General features: G+C 37.8%; 1 long non-coding RNA gene and 1 other non-coding gene across 2 annotated transcripts in view; both read right to left on the reverse strand.

Annotated features, from left to right (window-relative positions):
• LOC145717019 (uncharacterized) overlaps window positions 1-22438 on the reverse strand; it is a 43071-nt gene that overhangs the window by 11289 nt on the left and 9344 nt on the right. Inside the window, exons 2-3 of the long non-coding RNA XR_014139995.1 lie at window positions 11696-11933; window positions 5101-5188 (exon numbers count right to left, since the gene is read on the reverse strand). This is a non-coding gene — a long non-coding RNA (uncharacterized LOC145717019). The remainder of the gene's footprint in view (window positions 1-5100; window positions 5189-11695; window positions 11934-22438) is intronic.
• Window positions 11843-11949, reverse strand: LOC115938730 (U6 spliceosomal RNA). Its single transcript, XR_004073766.1, has one exon. It is a non-coding gene; the product is annotated as a U6 spliceosomal RNA (small nuclear RNA).

Consider the following 22438-nt stretch of genomic DNA (forward strand, 5'->3'; position numbering starts at 1 on the left):
GGGCACGTTCTGCATGGAGCACTGGGTGTTGTGCACGAACAATGAATCATGGAACACTTCATCTAGAACTAATGATGTAATGTATGGGGATTAACACAAGAATAAAAAAAAAAAAAAAGACTTCCCAGTTGTATGTTCTAACAGCCTAGTCCAATCCCCTGTCTAGTGTAGCTGAGCAAAGAGAAGTGGCCATTTGGCAAGGCTGATGAAAGTTGACTCCTTATTCTAATTGCCACATTTAGCTAAGCTAACACTAACTTACAGATCTACAGGAAGCAGGCAAGACAGAGCATCCATTCAATCAAGGAAATCCACCACATAGGTCACTATAGCTTACTAGGATGGGTGTTTCTTATTCCCTATGTCTACCGACTTGGTAACACTGAGGCCATCCCTCAGTATCAGAATTTACATTTTGACCTAGACTTCCAATGATGAACCGCGGGTGATTTCTACCAGGTGAAAATCTTATTTATCTATCCTAGGCTGAGGGTAAAAAATCCTGAACGAGAGCCAAAAGACACATGAACTAGATTATATGTACTCAGAAGAATTTGTAAATCAAGTGACTGCTGATTTGTAAGGAGGTTCTCTTGATGCGTGCATGTGTGTGTTTTGTGTTTCGCTTGCGTGTCTCAATGCCATACAGTGCCAGGTTTTGTAAATTGCCAAATATATAGTGATAACCTATTGAAAAGACTAAATATTGGCTTGGAGGCATTGGCTGAACTTTACCATTTTTCTTTTTATAATTAGATTTTTTTAAACTTAGCCCCACATGTCACTACTTTTAGCACAAGGCAGCAGGGTCTAGTTAAGTTGTACTATATGCTTTTCAGTTAAACCATAACTTCCCCATGTGCATTTTGTTGTGCTCACTCAACATTAAATAAATGGATAACACCTGAATAAATTCAGAGCCCCAGAGTACACCAATTCTTGGAAATAATTCACCAGTGAGAGGTTTTTCATTTGAGCTTAATCAAGAGTGTTACTGAATTGAGGTAAAGCAGTAGTTACTTAAGTACAATCTCTACAAGCAGGTAATAGTAAAATATATAATAGTATTTATGACTGGTTGACCCATTTCTCAACCCGTTTAAATCTGGAAAGATATGTAATAAATTTGAGTCCAGTTTATGTACTTGGACTATTCATATATACAGTAAAGCTCTTTCATAAAGCTTCTTATCAGGGGAAATGTCTTAGAAAGGAAAAGGAAAATTATGGGCATGGAGATAATCCATGAGATTTTCAGCCTCCCATTTTACCATTATATCTCCTTATTTGTATTAAAAAACACAGCTATGACAATGACACTGTACATGCGTGTAAAGTGTCAAGGAGACATATATCCTCAGCAGTTCCTGGAACGTGAAGAACTCCGTGGCCTTTCCCTACTGTTGATGTCATTTTTCTTGTAGCTGCTTCTTGGTAAAGCTGAGTGGCAATGACAATAAATATGACATTCCTCATTTTTGAAAGCTTTCACACTTGATTAGGTATCTAGTGTGGGGACTTGTGCACAGAAAGCATTGAGTGAATATTGCTTAATGATGATCACTCCCTGCCAAATAAAATTAAACATTCTGCATGATGTAGATGCCGATAAATTGACAAAGAGACTGTAATTCTGTGAAAGATCTAGATCTTTCAACTGCAGTCTGTGAACCACTTGTCTTATAGGATTCTTGGTAAAAATGAAAATTCCTAGCTCAAACCTAAGACCTTGTGATTGAGAACCTCTGAGTGTAGGAACTTTCATTTTTAACAGTTTTTCTGGTGATACTCCTGTACTACAAAATTTGACAACTAACCATTAAATCTTGGATTTTTAAAAGAATATTTCTAATTACGTACACGTGCATTTTCATCTAGGCCACCAGAGAGGAAGTCTACAGAGAAGATGGTTTTCAATATTAGATACTGAATTCTTTATTTAAGTGGTCAAAATAATACTGAGTACATAAAGTCTTAGGCTATGCCTGTAAAATTCTTAAAAACTCAGCAGAAAGTTGAATTATTCCCAAAGACAAATATCTGGCTTTTGAGGAAGATCTGGGATTTTTTCCTATTCATTTTTTTATCAGTAAGTTTCATGATAAGTGAACAGAGAAAAGTTTTTGAGTCAGTTCTCTCCTGGAGAGGTCAGGAAGAAAAGACAACAGTATATAGAGTGCATCTTTTTACTTCTTGACTGTGAGCAGCAGGAGAATGTGTTCAAGGTGTGTGTAGCTGCAAACATTTTAAAATTAAGTGTAACATAAAATATCATAACATTAATTCTCAAATATAAAAAGCAAAGGCAAAGCCCCTATAAGAAGGTCTGGAATGGAAGAAATGTCCCCATGCGGGGGCGGTTTGCTATTGGCCACAACTAGAATTCAACTCACACCGAGAAGGAATGAATATATTGCAATGCCTCCAGGAGACAAAGCATGGCTTATGTAAACACTTTTAAAATATGGTTGTTTTGTCTGATAATGATGAGCTTTGGTCCCAGTGTAGATGAGGGTTGAGGACACAGGCAGGGAGATGAGAATGGTAAAGTCAGATCTAAACTGATAACTATGCTCAAATGCTTAAAGAGATAGCATAAGAAAAGGGATTAACTGTATACGGGGTTTGAAAATAAAACCTGAAGACCAAAAGGTAAAATAGGAAAACAGAAATATGGAGAAATTTTCTAAAAAAGAAAAAAATCAATGAAAGCCATTCTACAAAGAAATAGGAATGATCGTGGTTTAGTGAGTTGTCATCTTGGAAGCAAGAGGCTATTTGAATAATCATCTAGGACATTGTAGGACCGTGCTTCTCAAAGTTTAATGGGCATATGGATCAGGTGAGGATCATGTTAAAATGCAGAATCTGGTTCTGGATATGTAGGGTGAGACTTGAGTTCCTACCATGTCTAGCAAAGCTCTCAAGTGAAGCCAATACTGCTGGCCCATTAGAACGCTTTGAGTATCAAGATTCTAAGGTATTTTCCAAATCTAAGAATCCAGAATGGATTTACCCTGTGGCTCTGTCACTTTCTATGTGATCATGGAACTAGTTCCTTATCTTTTCTTTGTCCCAGATTTTCTCATTTGTAAAATTGGAAATAATCAGAGTTTTGCCTTGTAGGAACGTTTGGAGGATTCAGTGAATTAACAGACATAGAGCATGCAAGAGAGAGCCTGACAGGTAATAAATAGTCAATAAACGTCAGCTTTGATTATTGCTGTCATTATTATAAAGCTAAAAAGTTGTGAAATACAGAGTGCTTTGGCTTTCCCTCTTCGCTGATGTAATCAGACTGTGTTTGTGTGAAACTGAGCAAGGATGCCTTAGAGTTTCTCCTTCTCACTGCCAGATAGGCCTCCAGTTGTGGCCTAAAGTCATTTTTAGGTTTTGCTAAATTCCAAAGGAAATGAAATCTACAATGACTCCATTATGCAAATAACAGTAATGTTGAAGGAAGCGGGGAATGGATTTCTAGAGACCGAGTTTTCAGTCCTGCCTCTAATTAGCCACGTAAACTAATAGTATTCTCCCAAACCTGACAATCCCACAATGCAGGAGAACATGTGCTCCTTTTTACCGCTGACTCAAACCCCCAGGACATCTTTCATGGATTGGTGACTTAGCCATAGACTTCCAAGCGACAGAGATTGCCATCGTTCTTTGGGACCCACATGCTCTTCTGGACTCTTAAGTTATCCACTATGCTGTCCATTTCCTCTGACTCCTGGCTAAATGCCCTGCTCTTAGTGATGAAGAATTCTTGGCACTCAAGCTAATATCAAAGTCAAGGGCTGGGAACCCTATCTAATGGGTGACTGTGGCTTAATGGAGATTATATGACTTCTTTTTTTTTTTTTTAATTTTTGGTACACCTTACTCCCCAAATGTCTTAGCTAATTAAGGAAAAAAAATCTAAATTTTGAAATGAACATTTACAGCTCACTTTGTGTGTCACTTCCAAAGTGCAATTTTAATCTAAAAAATAGTTTTACATGAATGATATCCAGGAAATAGAACAAGCATGTGGTAAATCATTAAGTATTTATTGAATTCCTACCATAAGGTCAGCACTGTGGCAATATGGAGACTATAAGAAGTGTAAGCCATTGGAGTTTAACATATAGCTAAGAGGATACTACTTACATATATGGAAAAGTTAGAGTCAATTTAATATTGAGATGAGCAGAAGCAGCTCTGGGTGCCACAACCTGCTTAGCAAGCATGTCCACCTGTCTGTCCCTCCCCCTCAAAACTCCCATTCACCTTTCCCTACTCAGCTTTTTCTCCCCCCCACCCCGTAACACTTCTAACATACTATAAAAATTGCTTACATAATATTAGATTCATTGTCTCTTATTGTTTTCCCCTACAAGAATGTACACTCCATAAGGATGGGGCTTTTGCCTCTCATTTCTTGGTGGATCTCCTGTCTATAGAAGAATGCTTGGAAGCACAGAAGTGTTCAAGAACGATGTTCTGAGTGAGGGGATGATTCATCAAAGAGACCAATACCAAGTCTGAGCCTGCATTTCACAGCTCACAGACCTTGTGTGTTCCTAACACACAAAAGAGGCCAGCAGAAAATATTTTATAACCAACTAGTTTGTACAAACTATATTTGTTATCTCTGCTCAACAATACTCAGGATTTTGTCTTTTTTTCCCCTTTGGACATCTAAAAATTAGGCTGACCTAAAGACACAAAGTCATGAGAATAAATTATAGATCATTATTACACTGCCATTCCAAGGGGAAATGAAATCTGCAATGACTCCATTATGCAGATAATAGTAACTGTGAAGGAACATGGGAATGGATTTTTTGAGATCTAGTTCTGTGTCCTGCCTCCAATTAGCCATGTAAACTGATGGAATCTCTTGACCTCAGAGTTCCAAAATCTTCAGTTGAAATATGAAATTATTTCTAAATGATAACCACTGATATTTAACTTTGACATCTAGCTTTTTTTGACACTAACTCCATTTTGCCCACCCCATCCCAGTAACCCCCATTCTATTAATAGTTCAAGTTTAAGGAGTTAGAAAAGACAGAAATGAACAAAGGAGGATGATAATGCCTGATGGGAAACACTTACTGTTATTATCATTACGACCAAGATCATAAATATAGATTCAGGTAAGGAATCAGACTTTGAATAGTTCTAAACTGGTTCTATTTTCCCTCTGCAAAAAACCAGAAAAACAAAAAACCTGAAAGTCAGTTTAAAAGCCCCTTGAGTAGCAAAAATAATGCCATGGCATTTATCCTCTAGGCCCATTTGGTAACTTTAGACTCTCACTCAGAGTCTACTTATTGCACACATAATTCTTTTGGGCTGTAATATTTTTTTTCCCCTCAGCCCAAAGAAATTAGAAGCAGCAAATTTTAAAATGTTACCAGTGGGTCACATCTTGTCAGAATAAATAACTTAAAGCTGGTAAGAGTTAAAGACATTCTTTCATTCAGAGATGAGATATTATAAACACATTACATTAGCATCATTAGATTATAGTAAATTTTAAAATGATTTTCTGACAATGATCTTGACTTCTCAAGACCACCTTGTGTAAGAAGGCAAGACATATTTCTGCTAGAAGGGTTTCCATTAATAATAGTTTATGTGTAGGTGCCTGAGTGGCTCAGTCGGTTAGACGTCTGCCTTCAGCTCAGGTCATGATCCCAGGGTCCTGGGATTGAGCCCCACATCCGGCTCCTTGCTCAGTGGGAAGCATGTTTCTTCCTCTACACCCACCCCCCCACTTGTGAACTCTCTCGCTCTCAAATAATAAAATTCAGGTACAAACAAACAAACAAACAAAAACACAATAGTTTATATGTAAACATTTTTGTTTGAGGTATCTGAAAAGACCCACTCATATCAAATTTTTATTCCCAGGTGATGTTAGATAATGAGATACATTGTATTATCTCTCCTTAAATTTCTCTGGTAATCATTACAAAAGATATTTTGGGCACTCTTCTTATATCAACATGTTTCTCTTTATATTCAGTATAAGTTGGGCAGTGTGGGGACCTGCAGTGTAAAAACATAGGTCCAGATATTGAGTATAGACGGATAAATCAGATGAAGAAGAAATCGTTTCGAGCGTGGGTTTTGGAGATGGCCCAATCTGGATTATAAACTCATGCTTACCAGCCTGGTGACTGTACTCAATTGCTTAATACCTCTGCTACTCAGATTCCTCATCTATAAAATAGTGATTGTAATACCTATTTCCAGAGATGTTATGAGGATTAAATCAAATATACATGCCAAGCACTTAAATTTACAGCCTGGAATAGAGATAGAGATACCAGACAAATATTTGGCGGTGAATGAATAAGCTGGGTTATCCTGGGCAATTTATTTATAAACTTTCATTGCTTCATCTGTAAAATGGGAAAAACAGTGCTTAACTCCATAGAGTTTTTAAAAATTAACCACAAAAAATTAATATGCTTATGTACATGGGACATAAGTTATCCCCAGAATACCGTAAAAACCTAATAAATTATATTCATTAGAAACACTATGTTTTAATAATGAGAAAACAAATGCCAAAGTACATGGTGTAATATGAGTTCAGAAAAAGGGCAGACCAGTGTGGGTGGGAGTCAAAAAGGTGCAACTCTGAATTATTGTCATATAACTCTGAGGGGGCCTGATGGAATGCAGCCTCTCCGTCTACTCACATAGCCCCTTGTGACCAGCTGCCCTGTACCCACTGAAACAGAAGGTGCTAGGAATCAGTTCGCTGAAAAATCTGAAAGGAGGCACACACATACAAGGTAGGGCTGGTATGAACCCTACCGCTGGCCTCTGTGTTCCCTTGGCAAAGGGCAACAAAGCAAGAATGATTGCTTTTGTGAACTTTACCTCTGCAAAGGCATTCCTTTGTTTCTTCAGTATTCATCTGCTTCAGTTATGTAGTTCACACTTGGTTCCTTGTTTTTGTTTTTGTTTTTTTTTGTTTTCTCAACTGAATATGTAAATAGATCTTCAATTAGGAGCCAGAGAACTTGGATTTATTTTTTTCCCCCAAACTGAAAGTAGTTCTTTTTTTTTCTTTTTTTTCTGATGATTTAAGTGGCACATGCTCTTGGTAATTAAATCAGTCAACAGAGAACATCTGAGGAACATGTAGAGATCTTTGGAAATTTCTGCCATGAATCAGAATTTCTTTTTCTTCCTTCCTTCCTTCCTTCCTTCCTTCCTTCCTTCCTTCCTTCCTTCCTTCCTTCCTTCCTTCCTTCCCTCCTTCCCTCCCTCCTTCCTTCCTTCCTTCCTTCCTTCCTTCCTTCCTTCCTTTCTTTCTTTCTTCTTTTTCTTTCATTTTTTTTTTAGAGAGGAGGCAGTGAAAGGGGCACAGGGAGAAGTAGAGAGAGAATCTTAAGCAGGCTCCACACCCAGGGCAGAGCCCGATGCAGGGGCTTTATCTCAAGACCCTGAGGTCATGACCTGAGCTGAAATCAAGAGTCCATGCTTAACCGACTGAGCCACCCAGGCGCCCGCTACCTTAAGGGAAGTAACAGAGGATGAGGCTTCATGAGAAAAATCAATGATCATTAACTTTGATCACCCAGAGCAGCCAACATAATCTATCTAAAATACAAATTGGGTCATGCCATTCTCCTGTTTAAACTCTCTCTCTTTTGTATTCCTTTGTTTTTGCAAGAATATCTGTAATCCTGAGCACAATATATGAAGCTCTTCATGATCTGAGTCTTGCCCAACTGGTTATTTCCCACCATTCTCCCTCCACTAAGAACTTTATGTTCTGGCCATGGAGAGGTACTTCATATTCTCCAATTCTTAGCTTTAAAGCCCTTTTCACTTCTGGATTTTGCATAATGGAAAACTGAGCTCACAAGATTTGCTCACTACAAACACATACAAATGCTGGATAAAATATAACTAATAGCATTTTTAATAAATGCTGGTCTTTAAAAAAAACAAGACAAAATTTCCAGGTCCCAGAACCTAAGAAGAATTTGAAGTCAGAATTGTTAACGTCCTGAAGCCTGGGATAATGGACATAGATATAGGCCTAATAGTCATGTAATAAGGGCTAATTGTGCACAAAGGAGCAGGAGATGCAGCCTTGAAAAATGAAGAACAGAGGAGTAAAAATGGAAAATGGAGAAAACTTAAGGAAAAGATAATGAATCCAAAGAAATACAAAAAAGAAGAAATGAAAAATAAATGCATAGACCAAACGGAAAACAATGAACAAAAAGGTAAATTCAAACCAAACTAGATCAGTAATTTCATTAAGTATAAAGGAGCTAAATTAAAAGATAAAGATTATAAGGGGCACCTGGGTGGTTCAGTCAGTTAAGTGTCTGCCTTCGGCTCAGGTCATGATCTCAGGGTCCTGGGATCGAGCCCCATGTCGGGCTCCCCCATTCAGCAGGGAGTCTACTTGTCCCTCTGCCCCTCCCCCTGCCCATGTTCGCATTCTCTCTCTCTCAAATAAAAATAGATCAAATCTTTAAAAAAAAAAAAAAAAGATTGCAGCACTGTTTTAAATAGAAAAAAAAAATATGTCCTATTTAAAGTAAGTGCTCTTTTAAATGTGAGGCCACAGAAAGATGGATAGAAAAAGACATACCAGCTCTAACCAAAATTAAGTTGGTGTGATTATATTAAAATCAGATGAAATAGGATACTTTTTTTGTTATTTTATTAAGCTATAAAACACATACATTAAAATTCACATTTTTTTTACTGTACTAGTCTGTGGGTTTCGACAAATACATATAGTTTCTAATTACCACCATAATCAAGATAGCAAACAATTCCAACACCCACCTCCCTTCCTAAACATGCTACTGGCCTACTCCTTTACAATCAACTCTTTTCCAGTAGCTCATGGATATCACTGATCTGTTTTATGTCCATATAGTTTTGCCTTTTCCACAATGTAATATAAATGGAACAATACAGGATACAGACTTTGAGACTGACTTCTTTCACTTAACATAAAGCATTTAAGATTTGTCCACACTGTTGTGTGTATCACTTGTTCATTTCTTTTTATTCTGGTAGTATTTTGTTATATAGATGTACCAGAATTTGTTTAACCAGTCCCTAGTTCAAACATTTGGATGGCTTCCAGTTTTGTGCAATTACAAATAAAGTCACTATAAACATTCACATATAAGTTTTTGTGTGAACATAAGGTTTCAGTTCACTTGGGTAAATAGCTAGGAGTGGGATTGCAGGGTTGTATGATAAATGTATTTTTAACTTTATAAGAAACTGCCAAATTGTTTTCTAAAGTGTCTGGGCCATGTTGCGTTCCCACCAGCAATGTGTGAAAGTTCCAGTTGCTCTGCATCCATGTCAGTAATTGTCAGGCTAAGTATTTTAAAACATTTTATCCATTCAAGTAGGTGTGTAGTGGTATCTCACTGTGGCTCTGATTTTCATTTTCCTAATGACTAACTTCCCTAATCTTTTCATGGGCTTATTTTCCATTTTGGTCAAATGTCTGTTCAAATGTTTTGCCTGTTGCTTAAGGGTTTTTTGTTTTTGTTTTTTCCTTGTTATTGAGTGTTGGAGGTTCTTTATATATTCTAGATATAAGTTCTTTATGAGATATGTGATTTATAATATTTCTTTCCAACCTGAGGCTTAGCTTTTCCATCTCTTAATATATTAATCAAATGTATTCATTTTTTATAGACCATGCTTTTGTTGCTGTGTTTAAGAAATTGTTGTCAGCCCCAAATAGCAAGAATTATTTCCTTGTTTTTTCTAGACATGTTACAGCTTTAGATATTAGACAAAGACCTACCATTTATTTTTAGTTAATTTTTTGCATAGATATGAGGTATGGACTAACTTTTATAGATACATATATTTTGCATATGACTATTCTAATGGTTTCAGCACTTCTTTTTTTTTTTTAAGACTTTACTTTCTCTATTGAATTACATTTGCCCATTTGGACAAAACCAGTTGTCCATAGCTAATTTTGGATTCTATTGATCTTTTTATCTACCTTTTTTCAATACAACACTGTTTTGATTTCTGTAATTTTATAGTAAGTCTTGAAATCATGTAGAGTGACATTAAATATAATGTAAAATAGAGACCTATAACTGATTCATGAATTGAAAAAATTCATACTGCAAAAATTGTCATCCTTTTCCACATTACTTTTATGGCTAGTAAAATACCAATATTTTCCTTTTATTGATCTTTCATTTTTTTTGTTTTTGCTTTTTAAAAAAGATTTTATTTATTTGAGAGAGAGAGAGAGAGCAAGAGAGAGCATGAACGGGGAGGAGAGGGAGAAGCAGGCTTCCCACGAACAGGGAGCCCGACATGGGGCTCGTTCCCAGAACCCTGGGATCATGACCTGAGCTGAAGGCAGACCCTTAACCGACCGAGCCACCCAGGCATGCCAAGATCTTTCATTTTTTGAAGTATGATAAATTGCTTCTAAAATGTTTATATGAAATTAAAAGGTCAAAAGAGTCTAGACAACTGAGGAAGAAGAAAATGTCAGGGGATTTACCTCCCATTTATCAAAATTATTACAAGGGTACAGTAATTAATAAACTATATCACTCACACAGGGAGAGACAAGTAGACGAATGAAATAGAGTAGATAGAAATTCCCAGAAATAGACTCAAACATAAACAGACAGTTAATATGACAGATGGCATTATCGATTGTTGGGAAAAGATGGACTTTTTATAAAAAAGTTAGGACAATTGGCTATTATATATAAAAATGAACTCAAACCCCTCTTCACACCAGATATAAAATTGACTGCAGGTTGATTAAAGATTTTAAGCAAATGCAAAATATTAAACCTGCTATTATGCAGAATATCTTTACAAATTTGAGGCTGGGAAATTTTTCTTGAACAAGTCAGAAAAATGCATAAACCGAAGAAAAGGGATAGATAATTTTGATGACACCAAGATTAAGAACTGTTTCCCAAATGAAAATATAAGGAGACTTAAAATACAAAGCACGAACTTGGATAAGATATTACAGCACATATACTTAACAAAATACTCATGTCCTGAACACTTAAATAAATACCAACTCTCAGGAGAGTGATGGGCAATAATGCTTATACATGCATTTCACAGAAAATATGAATATCCAAAAAGCATGGGAAAAGTTGCTCAACCTCAGGGAAGAGTAAATTAAAACCACAGTGTGTCATCTGTACCTACCCACTAGCAGGGCAACACTTAAAAACACTGGCATGGCTAATCATTGGTGAAGACGTGGCTCAACGTTGAGTTCTCATGCTTTACTGTTGAGCATTGGCACAGTCACTGGAAGATAGTGTGGCATTTTCTAGTAAAATTGAGACTGAGCAATCTAGTCCTACTCACATACCTTAAAGAATTCTTGCAAATGTGCATCAGCATACATAATTCATAAAAGTATTATTTGTTTTTTTAGTTTTATTTTTTTATTACTTAAATTCATTTAGCCAACATAGAGTACATATTTAGTTTCAGATGTAGTGTTCAATAATTTATCAGCTGCGTGTAACACCCATGCTCGTCACATCACGTGCCCTCCTTAATGCCCGTCACCCAGTTACCTCATCCCCCACCCCACCTCCCCTCCAACAACCCTCAGTTTGTTTCCTATAGTTAAGAGTCTCTCATGGTTTGTCTCCCTCTCTGATGACTTCCCATTCAGTTTCCTTACCTTCCCCCGCGGTCCTCTGCGCTGTTTCTTATATTCCACATATGAGTGAAACCATATGATAACTGTCTTTCCCTGACTGACGTATTTCGCTCAGCATAATACCCTCCAGTTCCGTCCATGTCGATGTAAATGGTAAGTATTCCTCCCAAAAATATGGAACGCTTCACGAACGTGCGTGTCATCCTTGCGCAGGAGTCATGCTAATGTTCTCTGTATCGTTCCAGTTGCAGTATGTGTGCTGCCGAAGGGAGCACATAAAAGTATTATTTGTAACAGCAGAAAACTAGAACAACTTGAATGTCCATCAATAGTAGATTGTATCAATAAACTATAATACATACACACAATAGAATATCATACAAAAGTGAAAGTGAATAATGATAGCCCTGCATTGCAACATGCCTGAATCTCAAAATTGTAATACTGAAGAAAAAAAAAAATTACCAAGAGTACTGTTTGTGTGATTCTATTTGTATGAAGCTTTGCAACAAGCAGAACTAAACACTATATTGTTTAGAATACATACATATGATACATACATAAAGAAAATCAAGTCAATAATTACCACAAATGTTATGCTAGTGCCCATTTTTTTGGGTAGTGAAGATAATACGATTGGAGAAGAGGATTCAGGGGCTTGAAAAATATTGTTGTTCTATTCTTTAACTGGGTACTATTTACAAGGGTGTTTGTTTAATTATTCTTTTAAAAACTACATATTCGTGTACATCGAAATATTTTATGATAAAAAATTAAGAAGGAAAGAGTATAGTCAAAATTTGACAGCCATTCATGATGTAGCAAAAATAAAATTACTGCAGATATCATACTTGATGAAAAAGAAATTTGTGGGGGCACCTGGGTGCTCAGGAGGTTAAGTGTCTGCCTTCAGCTCAGGTCGTGATCCCAGGGTCCTGAGATTGAGTCCCGCATGGGGCTCCCTGATCGGCAGGGAGTCTGCTTGGTCCTGTGCCTCCCCCTGCTCATGTTCTCTCTCTCTCTCTCTCTAATTAATTAATTAGTTAATTAATTAATTTAAAAAATTGTGGCATTCTCTTTTAAGTAAGTCAGACAATTATGCCCATCATAACTATTTGTATTCAGCATTGTTTCAAAAGTCCTGGACGAATCAGTGAAAGATAAGTCAAAACAAGTAAATATTCACAAGATTAAAAAAGAATAATAATCCAAAGTATCATTATCTAAAGGTCATATGATTATTTTCATACAAGATCCAAGTCTACTGATGAACTATTAGACCCAATAAAAAAATTCTTCATAGTTCCTGGATATAGATTAATATGAAAGATAAATAACATTTAATAGACCATTAATAATTTAAAATAAATCATTTCTAATATAGTTAAATATTCCACCCAGAAAGAGTAATGAGTAAAACATGTATGAGTCCTTCTGTATGGAAAATTTTAAATTTTGTGGGAGGATCTAAAACAAAACTAAAATACACTGTTTTTATGAATAGAAAGACATCATGTTAAAGATAAATTCAGTTTCCTTAATCTGACAGTGTTTTCACAGGACACTGATGCTGACGTTAAAATTCACAAGGAAAACTAAAAGACTGGAGGGACCCGAGACAACTTCAAAGATCGAGAAGGGGCAATTTTCTCCAATAAATAGAGATTTACATTTGGAGTATAAATTGCTCTTCACCTAGTGTCACCTACATTAAGATTCTGTCGGTATATATTCTACTGTGTGGATCCTTCCCAGCCTGCAACAGTTTCCTTCCATATAATTCCATTGTATTCTGTACTTATCTCTATCATAGTATTTGTCAACAGTGTTTATTAGAACCGCACCGAGATTTGTGTTCACTTCTTTATCTCCTTCACCTCGCTGTGAGCTCACCTTTGCATAATCTGAGTGCCCCATGGTGCCCGGTTCATAGGAAGCAGTTAATAAATGTCAGCCCCTTGTGGTCTTGCATTGCCATTATTATTCCATGGTCAGATGAGCTTATTGTTCCCACTAAATTCTCACCTAATCCACAAGCTTTGGCAGAGGACTTGAAAGGTTTGGTTATTGTCCATACTCAACTCCCTGGGACTCAATTTTAAAGTCATTTCTGAAAGTAGCTATGTGTGATTACCCTCATGTTTTCTCTAATATTGAATACAGTCATGCAAAAGCATGCATTACGGAATTTCTCAGCTGAAAAGGACCTTAGGTTATATTCTTTCCCTCCTCTTTTTATAGATGAGGAAACAGGGACCCAGGGTGTTCAGACGGATATTCCATTTAAAACTGCTTCCAATTATATTTTACCTATTGCACAATATTTCTACTTTTTGACATGCCTGAAATTAAATGAATTGAAATCTTGAAGGATGATTTGTGATTCTGACAATGAAAGAGCCAGGAAATTGATAATACAGAAAAGTATGTAGAAGCTAAAGTGATAATCGAGTACACTCTGTGATTTTTAAATATTTATGGCATGTTCTTTTTATCTACCATCCTATTTTACAACATACACTTACCCCATTAGAAGTTATTGGAAATTGAAGGAACATCCTTAGGAGACTGTTCCAGAGAATTTCAGTTTATAATCGTGGAACTGAAATAAAAATATTCTGTATTTGTGTGCAAGGTAGCCTAAGGCAGCTGTTGACATTTAGCAAAGAGTTACCTAAACTTCTGACTTTGATTTCGGCTCCCTTTTGCATTAAAAAATAATTCTGAGTACGATTATGTATTTCCTTTTGGTGTCTTACCAGATGAAAAGAGAACTGGAATTCTATGTCACTTGGCTAGCAGAAAACTCTGGTGTTGGCTTTGCAATTTATACATCCTGTTTGTATTCTCGCACATTCTGAGCAGGTTTTCTATTTGCTTATACAATATCCCCTTCCACACCTTCAAACCCTCCTTGTTTTTTTTTTTTTTTTAATGTAATTACAGCTTACCTATTTAAAAGTTCAATCAATGCCGCAGCCAATATATTTCATTTTTTTTTTACTGATATTCTTTGGAGGAAGCCTTTTAATGGTAACATAATCAACTATTAATTTAAACAGAGAAAGGAATAGTTATTTAAAATTTTTTCAGACCTGTTATTTATTTATTTGGGGGAGAGGGAGAGAGAGAGAGAGAGAGAGAGAGAGAAAGGGAGAGGAGCAGAAGGAGAGGGAGAAAAAGAATCTTAAGCAGGTTCTATGCTCAGCGCAGATCCAAGTGGGGGGCTTGATCTCACAACCCTGAGACCATGACTGGAGCTGAAATCAAGAGTTGGACACTTAACTGAGCCACCCAGGTGGCCCCAGAACTCATTTTTAAATGGAAACCTTACAAGCAGGAGATAGGCTTGGTGTCTTTATCTCTGAGAAAGCCAACTTCAGTGACCAGAAAAAATTTAAAACTTTTAACAAGCACAGCCTCGCTGAAATTAAAAGGCTTTGCTATTAGAAATTAAGGTATAGATCTTCAAAGTGTGTGGTCAAAGAAGCTTGTGGAGCAAAACTGCAGTACTGAATATTATCATATGTGACCAAAATCAGTGCAGGCGAATTGCGTATTGATGTGAATAGTTGCTGGTATTTGCAGAACGTGCAATGATATGAAAGAAACTGATTGTCTTTCCCAACAAACAGGAGACAGGAATGGTTTCCACCTCAGTGGAGGCGACAGGCAGATCACTGGGGAAGTGTTCAGGCATTTTGTTCTGGGGGAAGACCCAGGCTTCTGCTTCTTACTGCTTTACAGAGGAATGTGGAAGTTTGGAGATTTGTTTAACTTTTAAGAAAGAATCTTCATTACATTGAGAAAGATGAGCCTATCTGCCATACAAATTATAATAATTAGCCAAGGGTGACATGAAATTAAAAATCCAAGAACCAGAAAACGTAGGCACACTTTCATATATAAAAGACTGTGGTTCCATTATTCCAGTTTTCCTAAAAGTATGCACAGGGTAGATGATAAATACGACTGCATGAATAGTTCATTTTAATCTATTTTCCTTGTTTCTCCTCAACAGGCAAAATTCTTCCTGTAACTCACCAACCACTCCAAACACATAAAAGAGCATGTTTTTAGGCCAAATCTTGTTGCTCCACATTGAATACACGCTTGACTTTTTCTACTTTCATCTCCATTTCCGTATCGCTTGTGTAAAGTCAGAGGAGATTGAAGTAGAAAAAGAACTGTAAAAACAACACGTTCTTGCTAAATATTCATCTTCTGTAAAGGGATTTAAAAGCAAAACCCAAACACAAGAGGGGGCACACTCAACAAGGGGTGTGATGTAGTCCTGATACATTTTGGGCAGGTTGTGAGTGCTTTGGGGTGGGAGATGGCAAGAGGCAGAGTATTTCTCTTCTCTCTCCCTTTCATAGAATTTCAAAGGCAGATTCATATTTTTGGATGATGTTCAAAAAGTACAAAATTAAAAGACTGATGATCTAAGTCCCACCATCTATAATTTCATTTCACAAGCCTCGCCTGAATCAATGATTTTGAAACATACTATTGGTGACCCATGACTGTTTTTCCTCATCAGTTCAGTTTATAGCAGATGCATGAATCGTGTATTATTTTTTTTAAATTTTATTTATTTGTCAGAGGGAGAGAGAGCATGCACAAACAGAGGGAGCGGCAGGCAGAGGGAGAGGGAGAAGCAGGCTCCCCGCTGAGATGCAAGCCCAATGCGGGGCTTGATCCCAGGACCCTGAGATCATGACCTGAGCCGAAGGCAGACGCTTAACTGACTGAGCCACCCAGGCGCCCCAGGAACCGCACATTATTATTATTATTATTATTATTATTTTTAAAGATTTTATTTATTTATTTGAGAGAGAGAATGAGATAGAGAGAGCATGAGAGGGGGGAGGGTCAGAGGGAGAAGCAGACTCCCTGCTGAGCAGGGAGCCCGATGCGGAACTTGATCCCGGGACTCCAGGATCATGACCTGAGCCGAAGGCAGTCGCTTAACCAACTGAGCCACCCAGGCGCCCCGCACATTATTATTAATAGCAGATTTTACATGTCTTTCAGAGGTTAATCTTATTCATGTTTTAGGCTTCTTGATGCTTATGGGTTTTAAATCATACTCCAAATCCCACAAAATATACCTAATTTTAGATCTTTTTCATGTTCTGAATACAAGGACGTATTATTTCCTACCAGCTTGTCCCCAAAGGCGTGGCATTGCTCCGCTGTACTTGGCATAGAAATGACATCCAGGAGGAAGAGGACACAGATCTGCCTTAGGCAGCTGACAGTTGTCTTCTTTTGTTTATTGGTTTATTTGTTACCACACTCCTCCCCGCTTCCTTCAAGCTCCCTTAGAACTTTTTCTAATTTCCTTACATGCTATGCAGCATACACCAGTCTGAAGAAGTCACTGTGCAATTGTTTTAAAAAACTTCCCTGCCTGGCTCAAATTGGCTTTTAAAAGGGTTTTTGACCCTTTAAAGAAATGGAGAGAGAAAAAAGAAAGTTGACCTAATTCAAATCGTAAAGAGCAGAGTCTGGTTTTGATTGTTGAACAAATTATTTCAGTATAAATGGAGAACTGATGATGGGGTGATGCATGAGCCAGACTTGTGGCTTTTTACATTGTCCTTATTTTTCTGTTCTAGCCACAGAAGTCACACAGTCTTAAAGAGAAGGCTCTTTCGAAGGGTGTGATGCGAGGACTTTGAGTCCTTTGGTCTAGGGGACACAGGAACAGATAAGCTTCTATTTAGAGTAATTAGAATAAGTAGCTAATTAAAGGTTTCTTGGCCCCTAAGCACAGAGAACAAGCTGAAATGGCTGTTTCCTCAAGCTTGAAGCACTGCCCATGTGAACGTCAGACAGTCTTTGATGCAAGGAAGGTGGTCATATTGGGTTCTTTTTAGGTCTGAGAAGTGAAATTACCTTGCAGAGTAGATTAAGCAAGAATAAATAGCAATGCTTCGTTTATTGTGAGTGTAAGTAGTGTGTAGCTAGCTATTTGAATTTCTTCCAATTTTGCTCTAAATTATATTTTTCATAAGCAATACTAAGCAAGTTGGTAATTCAACAGTAGTTTTTATCTATACATGATGCTTACACCCCAGATGGGTAAGACCAATCTCCTTCACTTTAAATTCTTCAAGACCCTTGACATTTGATTTGCCTTTTAGGGACACTGGGTAGGCTTTGCTGGAAACTAGTCATTGGGCTATTTAGTATTTAGGGTGGCTGATGTTCTATCCAAGTCGCCATGAAGTTGGAAGAGCCATGGAACGGTTCCATTTAAAAGTCTTGGTGGGAATTGGTGATTTGACTCTGATTCTGAATGTAAATACTGTGTGTAAAGGGAAGAAGTCAAACCACAAGTGGCAGGTCCTTCCTTTCTTTGTTTGATGTCCTTTTTGTGATTGTTTGCGGATTCTTTTGCACTCACTTCTTTTTTTTTTTTTTTAAGATTTATTTATTTGAGATGGGGGGCAGAGGGGGAGGGAGATGCAGGCTCCCCACTGAGTACGGAGCCTGACTTGGAGCTCCATCCCAGGACCCTGAGATCATGACCTGAGCCCAAGGCAGATGTTTAACTGACTGAGCCACTCAGGCGCCCCATCTTTTGCACTCACATCTGCAGACCCTGTGGATGCCTCAGATCATTCCTACTCACTCTGTCCTTTTCTCCAGTGCAAGGTGGTGTCTGGTCCAGAGCTGGTTCTCAGACATGGGCTGGCCAGAGAGCAAGAAAAAGGAGTAGGAGGACAAGAACCTCTTCTTTCTCTACCTACCACTGTCCTTGATTCAACTTTAGTATTCCCAGCGAGCAGGGCAAGCCAGGGTTTTTCATGGACTACAAGTCTTCTGGCTGAAATGATTTTTTTGGGGGGCGGGGGAGGAGGGGAGAAACACAGCGCTAAAAGAAAGAAATGGCCCTGAGACATGACGTATGGGGGGAAGACATAGCTCCTGCACCCTAGGAGAACAGACCCCTGTGCTCCCAGAAAACAGGAATTGTCCCCACTCCAAGCTGACACACCGGACTGAAGGAAAATCCATCCCAGAGCAGAAATCCATAATTTTGCTGTGAAGCAATCTTGCCCCATTTAGTGAAGGAGGTATATACTTCTATCAGATACAGTAACCAGAAATGGTTCTAATAACAGAATGCCTAGCACTGATTCTCTTTATTGAATGAACGAATGCCAAGTGGGTGATGCAACATTTAAAAGGCCAGGCCAAGAGCTGGCAGGACTATGAGCAACAATATGGCAGAAGGCATTATTGCTACTTGGAACCAAAGACATCATGTGAGTGGCACCAACAGTCGTGACTAGAGGGGTTGCCAAGGCAACTGTGTGGCAATGACGCCATTCTTGTGATGAGGAGAGACTGGCTGTTAACCAGGTGAATGGATAGAGCAATGAAAGTTTGCGAATACCTCCAGGCCCATCCCAACCGATCTTCTCAACCTTCCACCAAATTAGACCAGAGAAGAGAAGACGCTAAAAGAACTAGGGCTCCAACATTTATTCTAATGGGGCTTTATATGCAAGGGAACTCTTTGTTTGCCTTTCCATTGTTTCGTTACCCACGCTTACACATTGTCCTGGCTCAGCACCTATCGCTTCATTAACATACCAGTTACCCAATTTCCTTAAAGGGAAGCATTTTATTGCTGTGGATATAATGCCAGGGCTCTTGAGTCCCAGAGGTCTGAGTTCAAATCAAAACTTCTTGCTGGGGCACCTGGGTGGTTTAGTCAGTTAAGCGTCTGATTCTTGACCTCAGCTCGGGTCTTGATCTCAGGGTCTTGAGTTCAGCCACACACTGGGCTCCACACTGGGCATGGAGCCTACTTAAAAAAAAAAAAAAGAAAAAGAAATTCTTGCTGATTCTCTCAAGCCTTGGTTTGTTTAGTTGTTAAGTGACAATTATAAATGATCATAATAACAGTACCAACCTCACAGAAACGTTGCAGAAATTAAATATAATAATATACATAGGAGGCTTAACACAGCAGATGTTAGCTAACAAAATTGATTATATCTTTTGTGTGTTATCAAACTCATGTTACTTCGTGTGTGTCTTTCCTCATTACTGGTTGCTAGTGGAAAGACCAAGAATGAGAGTGTGCTGAGGGGTGGCAGACCACAGTGATAATTTACTGATGATCTACTCTGAGCTAGGCCCTGCTGGAGGCACAGAGGTACAGCAGGAAATAAGACCTAGTGTCCAATTGATTTTGAGTCCTCATGTAAAGAAGTGTACCACCAAAAATACAACTTTTCATATGATTCTTACAAACTAATAATCAGGGCAAGTCCAATAGAATGGAATATATTTGGCACAAATAGAAAATGACTTACATAAAACCAAATGAGAATCTTATTTACCAAGGAATAAAATAATTTTACATTTTGGAAATGTAAAGTACAGTGACTCCAAGTAATTATGTTAAGCATTTCAAAAAGAAACATCTGCAAAACGTACCGGTAGAAACTGTGGCCAAACAGTTCTCCTTTCCGATCAGGTATGAAGCAGGTATTAAAAAATCTACTGATAACTAGAGAACAATTTCAATTTGATTGCAGATACTAAGTAAGGGTTGGAAACAGATGATACTTCTGCTGGATAAACACACCCGAATACTCTTTATTTGTACATACTGATGTAATGAGCGTGTGGACTTGGAAGCCAAGATGTACCTGAGTCTGTGTCCTGTAGGACTTTGAGGAGATTTACTTAATGTCTCTGAAACTCAGTTGTACAATCTGAAAATTGGGACAGTAATAATAGGAAAATCATTGCAAGTATTAAATACATAGAGCCTTGTATGGTGCAAAGTACCTGGTAAAGTCAATAACTCTAGCTTCCCCTTCCCCTCTCCCTTTCTTTATCTGCTCCCCCTTTCGATCGCCCCACTTCTGCAACACCCCAGAGAAGATGAAACAGCTGCTTCCTTACAAAAGAGGAACTAAAGCAAAATCCCACTAGGATTGGATCAAAATAACACTTCCTCTTACATACGATGATATTCATACTTTAGGACAATTGTTACAATCCATTCGTTGAGAAATAGTCCATTTGCACATGGGCTGATCTGACCTGCTTGAGCTCAGAAAAAAAAAATCCTCTGTGTATCTAGCGGGCTAATCTGTGAATATACAAGGGTGGGCATTCTAACGACACACTGCTCCCTTTCCTTAAAATGAGCTTCACTACATAAAATCAAAGTGTCTTAAAGTTTAATAAAAAGAGCATGCTTTTCTAAATTGTTCAAGGGGCTTTTAGTTCTAAGAATTACTATGGTGTTGAGTATGCTTTCTCTTAATTGACAAGAATCGAGGCTGAAACAGGGACTATTTGCTGTGGGGATCCAGTTACTTCTTTAAGAGTAACAGATGTAATTATAAGGAAAAGTGGTCAAGATGTGTGTGCATGCATGTGTGTGTATGTATGTGTGTGTGTATGTCTTTTTAAAAATATTCTTCAGATTTTAATTCAGATAGAATAGAGGGGTGGATAGGTATGCTGGACTGGAAAGCGATTGTGTTCAGCACCTACTTCAAAGAGTAGTTTCTTCATTTCTTGACACATATTTGAGAATTGCATCCCCACATATGAAAAAGAGAAATAGAACTGTTTATATGAACTTTAAAAACAAAACGCATGTGTGTGAGTGCATGCGCGTGTGGTATGTGAGGTGTGTGTGTGCGTGTGGAGAGAGAGAGAGAGAGAGAAATAGACAGAAATAGACTCTCCTGTCCCAGGTGTGGGCCTCTCATTTTTTCCTTTCTCCATATTTCTTGGATAATCCCATCCATCTCTGTATTTGGACTATTACGCTAACAAATTCCTAGCTGTAATACAAACTGAATTCCATCATCTCTATCTGCTAGCCACATTTTTACCTGCAACTCCACATGCCTAAAGTAGAGCTCCGTATGTTTTCCTCCAAAGAAACTCTTCCTGACATTAAGAAGTCAGAGACTTGACGCTGGAAGGGAAGTTCAATTTATAAAGCTCAACTTCCCACAAACCACAGAGTAATGCTGCCCAAGCTACCTTATACTTGGTCCTCTGTTTACATTTGCAAAGCGGAGGAGCTCATTACTTCACCAGGTAACCCATTACATTAAAACAAACAAACAAAAAAGACAAGACAAGACATTACCTCACGAGAAAACCCTTTTCGTATGTATGTCTACAACTAATTAAGAGACAACCGTATGAACGACTGTTTGGCTTCAACTTTCAGCTCTGCTCCTTACTTACTAGATGTGACCTCAGATTTGTCACAGAACTTTCTTGGGCTTTGATTGGTTGACTTCTTTGTAAAATGAGGTTGATAACAGTGTCCCTCTGAGAGGGCTTTTGTGAGGAAGCAATAAGTTAATACACACTAAATCTGTAGCAAATATGCTAAGTTCTAAGTGACTATGAATATTGATATTATTATGGCTCTTACTAGGAAATATTTCACTCGTAAAGACATAAGGAGTTGTGTGACTCATGTACCCACCATCTAGCATGAGAAAAAAAGCATAACTAATATAATTCAAGTCTCTGGGTATCTTTCTCTAATCCTCCTTTTTTCTGAAAGCTGACCTCTAACCCAGATTGGTGTTCACCATTCCTATGCATCGCTTAGTAATTGTGTTAAATAAATACATATCCATAAACAGTGCAGAGTATTGGGTTACATGTTTCTTAACTTCACATAAATGGTATCATATGTATATACTTTTGCAACTTGCTCTTATTGCTCAGCAATGTATTTGTGAGGTTTAA

Source organism: Leptonychotes weddellii, chromosome 14 (genome assembly GCF_054177405.1).
Source record: "Leptonychotes weddellii isolate Sample4059 chromosome 14, ASM5417740v2, whole genome shotgun sequence".
In the NCBI taxonomy this organism is placed as follows: domain Eukaryota; kingdom Metazoa; phylum Chordata; class Mammalia; order Carnivora; family Phocidae; genus Leptonychotes; species Leptonychotes weddellii.